Source organism: Oncorhynchus tshawytscha, unplaced genomic scaffold (assembly GCF_018296145.1).
Source record: "Oncorhynchus tshawytscha isolate Ot180627B unplaced genomic scaffold, Otsh_v2.0 Un_contig_1091_pilon_pilon, whole genome shotgun sequence".
NCBI classification, from domain to species: Eukaryota; Metazoa; Chordata; class Actinopteri; order Salmoniformes; family Salmonidae; genus Oncorhynchus; species Oncorhynchus tshawytscha.
The window spans coordinates 32,501-45,246 of NW_024609533.1; the positions used below are offsets into that span (position 1 = coordinate 32,501).

At 42.0% G+C, this 12,746-nt stretch overlaps 1 pseudogene; it reads left to right on the forward strand.

Moving 5' to 3' along the window:
* LOC121845040 overlaps window positions 1–12,746 on the forward strand; it is a 112,790-nt pseudogene that overhangs the window by 31,112 nt on the left and 68,932 nt on the right.

Consider the following 12,746-nt stretch of genomic DNA (forward strand, 5'->3'; position numbering starts at 1 on the left):
GTCTCGAGTTTGAACAGCTTGGAGGGTACTATGGTGTTGAATGCCGAGCTGTAGTCGATGAACAGCATTCTCACATAGGTATTCCTCTTGTCCAGATGGGTTAGGGCAGTGTGCAGTGTGGTTGAGATTGCATCGTCTGTGGACCTATTTGGGCGGTAAGCAAATTGGAGTGGGTCAAGGGTGTCAGGTAGGGTGGAGGTGATATGGTCCTTGACTAGTCTCTCAAAGCACTTCATGATGACGGATGTGAGTGACGGGGCTTAGTCGTTTAGTTCAGTTACCTTAGCTTTCTTGGGAACAGGAACAATGGTGGCCCTCTTGAAGCATGTGGGAACAGCAGACTGGTATAGGGATTGATTGAATATGTCCGTAAACACAGCCAGCTGGTCTGCGCATGCTCTGAGGGCGCGGCTGGGGATGCCAGTCTGGGCCTGCAGCCTTGCGAGGGTTAACACGTTTAAATGTCTTACTCACTTCGGCTGCAGTGAAGGAGAGACCGCATGTTTCCGTTGCAGGCCGTGTCAGTGGCACTGTATTGTCCTCAAAGCGGGCAAAAAAGTTATTTAGTCTGCCTGGGAGCAAGACATCCTGGTCCGTGACTGGGCTGGGTTTCTTCCTGTAGTCTGTGATTGACTGTAGACCCTGCCACATGCCTCTTGTGTCTGAGCCGTTGAATTGAGATTCTACTTTGTCTCTGTACTGGCGCTTAGCTTGTTTGATAGCCTTGCGGAGGGAATAGCTGCACTGTTTGTATTCAGCCATGTTACCAGACACCTTGCCCTGATTAAAAGCAGTGGTTCGTGCCTTCAGTTTCACACGAATGCTGCCATCAATCCACGGTTTCTGGTTAGGGAATGTTTTAATCGTTGCTATGGGAACGACATCTTCAACGCACGTTCTAATGAACTCGCACACCGTATCAGCGTATTCGGCAATGTTGTTGTCTGACGCTAATACGAAACATCTCCCAGTCCACGTGATGGAAGCAGTCTTGGAGTGTGGAGTCAGCTTGGTCGGACCAGCGTTGGACAGACCTCAGCGTGGGAGCTTCTTGTTTTAGTTTCTGTCTGTAGGCAGGGATCAACAAAATGGAGTCGTGGTCAGCTTTTCCGAAAGGGGGCGGGGCAGGGCCTTATATGCGTCGCGGAAGTTAGAGTAACAATGATCCAGGGTCTTTCCACCCCTGGTTGCCAATCGATATGCTGATAAAATTTAGGAGTCTTGTTTTCAGATTAGCCTTGTTAAAATCCCCAGCTACAATGAATGCAGCCTCCGGATAAATTTATTTCCAGTTTGCAGAGAGTTAAATAAAGTTCGTTCAGAGCCATCGATGTGTCTGCTTGGGGGGATATATACGGGTGTGATTATAATCGAAGAGAATTCTCTTGGTAGATAATGCGGTCTACATTTGATTGTGAGGAATTCTAAATCAGGTGAACAGAAGGATTTGAGTTCCTGTATGTTTCTTTCATCACACCATGTCACGTTGGCCATAAGGCATACGCCCCCGCCCGTCTTCTTACCAGAAAGATGTTTGTTCCTGTCGGCGCGATGCGTGGAGAAACCCGCTGGCTGCACCGCTTCGGATTGCGTCTCTCCAGTTAGCCATGTTTCCGTGAAGCGAGAACGTTACAGTCTCTGATGTCCCTCTGGAATGCTACCCTTGCTCGGATTTCATCAACCTTGTTGTCAAGAGACTGGACATTGGCAAGAAGAATGCTAGGGAGTGGTGCACGATGTGCCCGTCTCCGGAGTCTGACCAGAAGTACTGTTAGTGGATATTGGCCTAATTCTGCCCTGCATGCATTGTTTGTAGTTTTCCTCTGGACATGTAGGAGAATTACAGAACTCTGCATGCATGGTTTCAATGGGGTGTTTGTCCCATTTGATGACATCTTGTTTTGCAAGTGGACCCCACACCTCACTGCCATAAAGTGCAATTGGTTCAATGACACATTCAATTAGTTTTAGCCACATTTTAATTTGTATTTCAATTTGAATGTGTTTTTTAATGGTGTAGAATGCCCTGTGTGCTTTCTCTCTCAGTTCATTCACTGCCTCATTAAGGTGTCCAGTTGAGATTATTTTAAACCTCAGTAGTTGTAGTGTGTGCAGTACTATATATATTTAAACCTCAGTAATTGTAGTGTGTACAGCACTCTATATATTTAAACCTCAGTAATTGTAGTGTGTACAGTACTCTATATATTTAACCTCAGTAATTGTAGTGTGTGCAGTACTCTATATATTTAAACCTCAGTAATTGTAGTGTGTACAGCACTCTATATATTTAAACCTCAGTAATTGTAGTGTGTTCAGTACTCTATATATTTAAACCTCAGTAATTGTAGTGTGTACAGTACTCTATATATTTAAACCACAGTAATTGTAGTGTGTACAGTACTCTATATATTTAAACCACCGTAATTGTAGTGTGTACAGTACTCTATATATTTAAACCTCAGTAGTTGTAGTGTGTGCAGTACTCTATATATTTAAACCTCAGTAATTGTAGTGTGTACAGTACTCTATATATTTAAACCACAGTAATTGTAGTGTGTACAGTACTCTATATATTTAAACCTCAGTAATTGTAGTGTGTACAGTACTCTATATATTTAACCTCAGTAATTGTAGTGTGTACAGTACAGTACTCTATATATTTAAACCACAGTAATTGTAGTGTGTACAGTACTCTATATATTTAACCTCAGTAATTGTAGTGTGTACAGTACTCTATATATTTAACCTCAGTAATTGTAGTGTGTACAGTACTCTATATATTTAAACCTCAGTAATTGTAGTGTGTACAGTACTCTATATATTTAACCTCAGTAATTGTAGTGTGTACAGTACTCTATATATTTAACCTCAGTAATTGTAGTGTGTACAGTACAGTACTCTATATATTTAAACCACAGTAATTGTAGTGTGTACAGTACTCTATATATTTAAACCACAGTAATTGTAGTGTGTACAGTACTCTATATATTTAACCTCAGTAATTGTAGTGTGTACAGTACTCTATATATTTAACCTCAGTAATTGTAGTGTGTACAGTACTCTATATATTTAAACCTCAGTAATTGTAGTGTGTACAGTACTCTATATATTTAACCTCAGTAATTGTAGTGTGTGCAGTACTCTATATATTTAACCTCAGTAATTGTAGTGTGTACAGTACTCTATATATTTAAACCTCAGTAATTGTAGTGTGTACAGTACTCTATATATTTAAACCACAGTAATTGTAGTGTGTACAGTACTCTATATATTTAAACCTCAGTAATTGTAGTGTGTACAGTACTCTATATATTTAACCTCAGTAATTGTAGTGTGTACAGTACAGTACTCTATATATTTAAACCACAGTAATTGTAGTGTGTACAGTACTCTATATATTTAAACCTCAGTAGTTGTAGTGTGTACAGTACTCTATATATTTAAACCTCAGTAATTGTAGTCTGTACAGTACTCTATATATTTAACCTCAGTAAGTGTAGTGTGTACAGTACTCTATATATTTAAACCTCAGTAATTGTAGTGTGTACAGTACTCTATATATTTAAACCTCAGTAATTGTAGTGTGTACAGTACTCTATATATTTAAACCTCAGTAATTGTAGTGTGTACAGTACTCTATATATTTAAACCTCAGTAATTGTAGTGTGTACAGTACTCTATATATTTAAACCTCAGTAATTGTAGTGTGTACAGTACTCTATATATTTAACCTCAGTAATTGTAGTGTGTACAGTACTCTATATATTTTGTATCAATTGAGAACTTTGGTCTAATTCCCTGAGATCTGGATCTTCTCTGGAAAATCATTATTTTAGTCTTTTGGGGGTTTACTGCCAGGGCCCAGGTCTGGCAGTACTGCTCTAGCAGGTCCAGGCTCTGCTGTAGGCCATGTGCTGTGGGTGTTTACTGCCAGGGCCCAGGTCTAGGGCATCTAGCAGGTCCAGGCTCTGCTGTAGGCCATGTGCTGTGGGTGACAGCAGGTATAGGGCATCTAGCAGGTCCAGGCTCTGCTGTAGGCCATGTGCTGTGGGTGACAGCAGGTATAGGGCATCTAACAGGTCCAGGCTCTGCTGTAGGCCATGTGCTGTGGGTGACAGCAGGTATAGGGCATCTAGCAGGTCCAGGCTCTGCTGTAGGCCATGTGCTGTGGGTGACAGCAGGTATAGGGCATCTAGCAGGTCCAGGCTCTGCTGTAGGCCATGTGCTGTGGGTGACAGCAGGTATAGGGCATCTAGCAGGTCCAGGCTCTGCTGTAGGCCATGTGCTGTGGGTGTTTACTGCCAGGGCCCAGGTCTGGCAGTACTGCTCTAGCAGGTCCAGGCTCTGCTGTAGGCCATGTGCTGTGGGGGTTTACTGCCAGGGCCCAGGTCTGGCAGTACTGCTCTAGCAGGTCCAGGCTCTGCTGTAGGCCATGTGCTGTGGGTGACAGCAGGCATAGGTCATCTGTGAAGAGCAGGCATTTAACTTCTGAATTATGCAGACTAACACCAGGGGCTGAGGATTTTTCTAGAATAGTGGCCAATTCATTGATGTAAATATTGAAGAGTGCAGGGCTCAGATTGCAACCCTGCCGAAGGCCCGCCCCTGCCGAAGGCCCCGCCCCTGACGAAGGGCCCCGACGAAGGCCCCGCCCCTGATGAAGGCCCCGCCCCTGGTTAAAGAATTCTGTTCTTTTCTTGCCAATTGTAATGCTGCACGTATTGCCAGTATACATTGATTTAGTTATGTCATATGTTTTACCCCCAACACCACTGTCAATAACTTTGTAGAACAGTCCTGTATGCCAAATAGAAATAAATGCTTTTTGGAAGTCGATAAATCAAGCGTGTAGTTTGGTTTTTATTTTCTCTCCTCTCTCTCCATTCAATTCAATTCAATTCAATTCAAGGGGCTTTATTGGCATGGGAAACGTGTTAACACTCATTCTCTCTCTCCATTCTCTCTCCAGTCTCTCTCTCTCCAATCTCTCTCTCCATTCTCTCACTCTGTCTATCTCTCTCCATTCTCTCTCTCACTCTCTCTCTCTCTCTCTCTCTCTCTCTCTCTCTCTCTCTCTCTTTCTCTCCCTGTTCTCATTCTCTTTCTCCCAGTCTCTCTAGATATCTTTCTGTCTGTCTTTGTCCTCCCCTCCTCCATCTCTCTCTGTCTGCTTACTATGGTGTTATAGAGATTAATGATAAGTATGTATCTACATGTGTGACGTCAGAAGCGCTGGTTTTAAAGGGCTGGTGCTGCTGATGGCAATGCTTTACACCAAATAAAGTGGTTATGAAACTCTCCCTTCCCCCCCTCTCTCCCTCTCTCTCTCTGTGTTTCTCTCTCCCTTCCTCTCTCCCTTCCTCTCTCCCTTCCTCCCCTCTCTTTCCCTTCCTCCCCTCTCTCCTCCCCTCTCTCTCTCAGAGCCCTTCAGTGCGTCTGTCTGGGTGATGATGTTTGTGATGTTACTCCTGGTCACGGCCGTCTCTGTCTTCCTGTTTGAGTTTGTCAGTCCACTGGGATTCAACCGCAACTTGGCCCAGGGCAAAGGTACACACACACACACACACAGACACACACACACACACAGACACACACACACACACACACACACACACACACACACACACACACACACACACACACACACACACACACACACACACACACACACACACACACACACAGATAGACAGACACACACAGATAGACACACACACACACACACACACACACACACACACACACACACACACACACACACACACACACACACACACACACACACACACACACACACACTCTGTCCCAGAACACCACTGTTTATATCAACATACTACTATAAATCATGTCTAATCTAATTTGAATCATCACTGAATACAACAGTTGTAGATGTTATTGTGATGTAATAAACCACAAGCGCTTTCCCAACAATGCAGAGTTTAAAAGTAAGAACATTTGCAAAATGAAATTTGAAAATATTAACCAGGTAGTAATGAGGTTATATACAGGAGTATCAGGTAGTAATGAGGTTATATACAGGGGGTACCAGGTAGTAATGAGGTTATATACAGGGGGTACCAGGTAGTAATGAGGTTATATACAGGGAGTACCAGGTAGTAATGAGGTTATATACAGGGAGTACCAGGTAGTAATGAGGTTATATACAGGGGGTACCAGGTAGTAATGAGGTTATATACAGGGAGTACCAGGTAGTAATGAGGTTATATACAGGAGTACCAGGTAGTAATGAGGTTATATACAGGAGTATCAGGTAGTAATGAGGTTATATACAGGGGGTACCAGGTAGTAATGAGGTTATATACAGGAGTATCAGGTAGTAATGAGGTTATATACAGGGGGTACCAGGTAGTAATGAGGTTATATACAGGGGGTACCAGGTAGTAATGAGGTTATATACAGGAGTACCAGGTAGTAATGAGGTTATATACAGGGAGTACCAGGTAGTAATGAGGTTATATACAGGGGGTACCAGGTAGTAATGAGGCCTTATACAGGAGTATCAGGTAGTAATGAGGTTATATACAGGAGTACCAGGTAGTAATGAGGTTATATACAGGAGTACCAGGTAGTAATGAGGTTATATACAGGGAATACCAGGTAGTAATGAGGTTATATACAGGAGTATCAGGTAGTAATGAGGTTATATACAGGGGTACCAGGTAGTAATGAGGTTAAATACAGGAGTATCAGGTAGTAATGAGGTTATATACAGGGGGTACCAGGTAGTAATGAGGTTATATACCAGGAGTACCAGGTAGTAATGAGGTTATATACAGGGGTACCAGGTAGTAATGAGGTTATATACAGGGGGTACCAGGTAGTAATGAGGTTATATACAGGGAATACCAGGTAGTAATGAGGTTATATACAGGAGTACCAGGTAGTAATGAGGTTATATACAGGGGGTACCAGGTAGTAATGAGGTTATATACAGGGGTACCAGGTAGTTATGAGGTTAAATACAGGGAATACCAGGTAGTAATGAGGTTATATACAGGGAATACCATGTAGTAATGAGGCTATATACAAGGAGTACCATGTAGTAATGAGGCTATATACAGGAGTACCAGGTAGTAATGAGGCCTTATACAGGAGTACCAGGTAGTAATGAGGCTATATACAGGAATTCCAGGTAGTAATGAGGTTATATACAGGGGGTACCAGGTAGTAATGAGGCCTTATACAGGAGTATCAGGTAGTAATGAGGTTATATACAGGAGTACCAGGTAGTAATGAGGTTATATACAGGGAGTACCAGGTAGTAATGAGTCTATATACAGGAGTACCAGGTAGTAATGAGGCCTTATACAGGAATACCAGGTAGTAATGAGGTTATATACAGGGAGTACCAGGTAGTAATGAGGTTATATACAGGGAATGCCAGGTAGTAATGAAGCTATATACAGGAATACCAGGTAGTAATGAGGCTATATACAGGAATACCAGGGAGTAATGAGGCTATATACCAGGAGTACCAGGTAGTAATGAGGTTATATACAGTAGTACCAGGTAGTGATGAGGTTATATACAGGGAATAGCAGGTAGTAATGAGGTTATATACAGGGAGTACCAGGTACTAATGAGGTTATATACAGGAGCACCAGGTAGTAATGAGTCTATATACAGGGAATACCAGGTAGTAATGAGGTTATATACAGGGAGTACCAGGTAGTAATGAGGCTATATACAGGAGTTCAAGGTAGTAATGAGGTTATATACAGGAATGCCAGGTAGTAATGACTATATACAGGAATACCAGTAATGAGGTTATACAGGAATACCAGTAATGAGCTATATACCAGGAGTACCAGGTAGTAATGAGGTTATATACAGTAGTACCAGGTAGTGATGAGGTTATATACAGGGAATAGCAGGTAGTAATGAGGTTATATACAGGGAGTACCAGGTACTAATGAGGTTATATACAGGAGCACCAGGTAGTAATGAGTCTATATACAGGGAATACCAGGTAGTAATGAGGTTATATACAGGGAGTACCAGGTAGTAATGAGGCTATATAAAGGGAGTACCAGGCAGTAATGAGGTTATATACAGGGAGTGCCAGGTAGTAATGAGGTTATATACAGGGAAACCAGGTAGTAATGAGGCTATATACCAGGAGTACCAGGTAGTAATGAGGTTATATACAATTTCGTAATGATGCTATATACAGGAGTTCAAGGTAGTAATGAGGTTATATACAGGAGTACCAGGTAGTAATGAGGTTATATACAGGGAGTGCCAGGTAGTAATGAGGTTATATACAGGAGTACCAGGTAGTAATGAGGTTATATACAGGAGTACCAGTTAGTAATGAGGCTATATACAGGAGTACCAGGTAGTAATGAGGCCCTATACAGGAATACCAGGTAGTAATGAGACAATATACAGGGAGTTCCAGGTAGTAATGAGGCTATATACAGGAGTACCAGGTAGTAATGAGACTATATACAGGAGTACCAGGTAGGAATGAGGTTATATACAGGGAATACCATGTAGTAATGAGGCTATATACAGGAGTACCATGTAGTAATGAGGCTATATACAGGAGTACCAGGTAGTAATGAGGCTATATACAGGGAGTACCAGGTAGTAATGAGGCTATATACAGGAATACCAGGTAGTAATGAGACTATCTACAGGGAGTACCAGGTAGTGATGAGGATATATACAGGAGTACCATGTAGTAATGAGGCTATATACAGGAGTACCAGGTAGTAATGGGGCTATATACAGGAGTACCTGGTAGTAATGAGGCTATATACAGGAGTACCAGGTAGTAATGAGGCCTTATACAGGAGTACCAGGTAGTAATGAGGCTACATACAGAGTACCAGGTAGTAATGAGGCTATATACAGGAGTACCAGGTAGTAATGAGGCCTTATACAGGAGTACAGGTAGTAATGAGGTTATATACAGGAGTACCAGGTAGTAATGAGGTTATATACAGGAGTGCCAGGTAGTAATGAGGCTTATACAGGAGTACCAGGTAGTAATGAGGCTACATACAGGAGTAGCAGGTAGTAATGAGGCTATATACAGGAGTACCAGGTAGTAATGAGGCCTTATACAAGAATACCAGGTAGTAATGAGACTATATACAGGAGTACCAGGAGTAATGAGGTTATATACAGGAGTACCAGGTAGTAATGAGGCTATATACAGGAGTACCAGGTAGTAATGAGACTATATACAGGAGTACCAGGTAGTAATGAGGTTATATACAGGGAATACCATGTAGTAATGAGGCTATATACAGGAGTACCATGTAGTAATGAGGCTATATACAGGAGTACCAGGTAGTAATGAGGCCTTATACAGGAGTACCAGGTAGTAATGAGGTTATATACAGGAATACCAGGTAGTAATGAGGTTATATACAGGAGTACCAGGTAGTGATGAGGATATATACAGGAGTACCATGTAGTAATGAGGCTATATACAGGAGTACCAGGTAATGGGCTATATACAGGAGTACCTGGTAGTAATGAGGCTATATACAGGAGTACCAGGTAGTAATGAGGCCTTATACAGGAGTACCAGGTAGTAATGAGGTTATATACAGGGGGTACCAGGTAGTAATGAGGTTATATACAGGGGGTACCAGGTAGTAATGAGGCCTTATACAGGAGTACCAGGTAGTAATGAGGCTACATACAGACGTACCAGGTAGTAATGAGGCTATATACAGGGAGTACCAGGTAGTAATGAGGCCTTATACAGGAGTACCAGGTAGTAATGAGGCTATATACAGGGAGTACCAGGTAGTAATGAGGTTATATACAGGAGTGCCAGGTAGTAATGAGGCTACATACAGGAGTACCAGGTAGTAATGAGGCTACATACAGGAGAACCAGGTAGTAATGAGGCTATATACAGGAGTACCAGGTAGTAATGAGGACTTATACAGGAGTACCAGGTAGTAATGAGGCTATATACAGGAGTACCAGGTAGTAATGAGGAAATATACAGGAGTACCAGGTAGTAATGAGGTTATATACATGGAGTACCAGGTAGTAATGAGGTTATATACAGGAGTACCAGGTAGTAATGAGGCTACATACAGGAGTACCAGGTAGTAATGAGGCTATATACAGGAGTACCAGGTAGTAATGAGGCCTTATACAGGAGTACCAGGTAGTAATGAGGCTATATACCAGGAGTACCAGGTAGTAATGAGGTTATATACAGTAGTACCAGGTAGTGATGAGGTTATATACAGGGAATAGCAGGCAGTAATGAGGTTATATACAGGGAGTACCAGGTACTAATGAGGTTATATACAGGAGCACCAGGTAGTAATGAGTGTATATACAGGGAATACCAGGTAGTAATGAGGTTATATACAGGGAGTACCAGGTAGTAATGAGGCTATATAAAGGGAGTACCAGGCAGTAATGAGGTTATATACAGGGAGTGCCAGGTAGTAATGAGGTTATATACAGGGAAACCAGGTAGTAATGAGGCTATATACCAGGAGTACCAGGTAGTAATGAGGTTATATACAATCTCGTAATGATGCTATATACAGGAGTTCAAGGTAGTAATGAGGTTATATACAGGGAGTGCCAGGTAGTAATGAGGTTATATACAGGGAGTGCCAGGTAGTAATGAGGTTATATACAGGAGTACCATGTAGTAATGAGGCTATATACAGGAGTACCAGGTAGTAATGAGGCTATATACAGGGAGTACCAGGTAGTAATGAGGTTATATACAGGGGGTACCAGGTAGTAATGAGGCCTTATACAGGAGTATCAGGTAGTAATGAGACTATCTACAGGAGTACCAGGTAGTGATGAGGATATATACAGGAGTACCAGGTAGTAATGAGGCTATATACAGGAGTACCAGGTAGTAATGAGGCTATATACAGGGGTAGTAATGAGGCTATATACAGGAGTACCAGGTAGTAATGAGGCCTTATACAGGAGTACCAGGTAGTAATGAGGCTACATACAGAGTACCAGGTAGTAATGAGGCTATATACAGGAGTACCAGGTAGTAATGAGGCCTTATACAGGAGTACTAGGTAGTAATGAGGCTATATACAGGAGTACCAGGTAGTAATGAGGTTATATACAGGAGTGCCAGGTAGTAATGAGGCTATATACAGGAGTACCAGGTAGTAATGAGGCTACATACAGGAGTACCAGGTAGTAATGAGGCTATATACAGGAATACCAGGTAGTAATGAGGCCTTATACAAGAATACCAGGTAGTAATGAGACTATATACAGGAGTACCAGGGAGTAATGAGGCTATATACAGGAGTACCAGGTAGTAATGAGGCTATATACAGGAGTACCAGGTAGTAATGAGACTATATACAGGAGTACCAGGTAGTAATGAGGTTATATACAGGGAATACCAGGTAGTAATGAGGCTATATACAGGAGTACCATGTAGTAATGAGGCTATATACAGGAGTACCAGGTAGTAATGAGGCCTTATACAGGAGTACCAGGTAGTAATGAGGCTATATACAGGAATACCAGGTAGTAATGAGACTATATACAGGAGTACCAGGTAGTGATGAGGATATATACAGGAGTACCATGTAGTAATGAGGCTATATACAGGAGTACCAGGTAGTAATGGGGCTATATACAGGAGTACCTGGTAGTAATGAGGCTATATACAGGAGTACCAGGTAGTAATGAGGCCTTATACAGGAGTACCAGGTAGTAATGAGGCTATATACAGGAGTACCAGGTAGTAATGAGGCTATATACAGGAGTACCAGGTAGTAATGAGGCCTTATACAGGAGTACCAGGTAGTAATGAGGCTACATACAGAGTACCAGGTAGTAATGAGGCTATATACAGGAGTACCAGGTAGTAATGAGGCCTTATACAGGAGTACCAGGTAGTAATGAGGCTATATACAGGAGTACCAGGTAGTAATGAGGTTATATACAGGAGTGCCAGGTAGTAATGAGGCTATATACAGGAGTACCAGGTAGTAATGAGGCTACATACAGGAGAACCAGGTAGTAATGAGGCTATATACAGGGAGTACCAGGTAGTAATGAGGACTTATACAGGAGTACCAGGTAGTAATGAGGCTATATACAGGAGTACCAGGTAGTAATGAGGAAATATACAGGAGTACCAGGTAGTAATGAGGCCATATACAGGAGTACCAGGTAGTAATGAGGTTATATACAGGAGTACCAGGTAGTAATGAGGCTATATACAGGAGTACCAGGTAGTAATGAGGCTATATACAGGGAGTACCAGGTAGTAATGAGGCCTTATACAGGAGTACCAGGTAGTAATGAGGCTATATACAGGAGTACCAGGTAGTAATGAGGTTATATACAGGTACCAGGTAGTGATGAGGTTATATACAGGAGTACCAGGTAGTAATGAGGTTATATACAGGAGTACCAGGTACTAATGAGGTTATATACAGGAGCACCAGGTAGTAATGAGTCTATATACAGGAATACCAGGTAGTAATGAGGTTATATACAGGAGTACCAGGTAGTAATGAGGCTATATAAAGGGAGTACCAGGCAGTAATGAGGTTATATACAGGGAGTACCAGGTACTAATGAGGTTATATACAGGAGCACCAGGTAGTAATGAGGCTATATACCAGGAGTACCAGGTAGTAATGACGTTATATACAATTTCGTAATGATGCTATATACAGGAGTTCAAGGTAGTAATGAGGTTATATACAGGGAGTGCCAGGTAGTAATGAGGTTATATA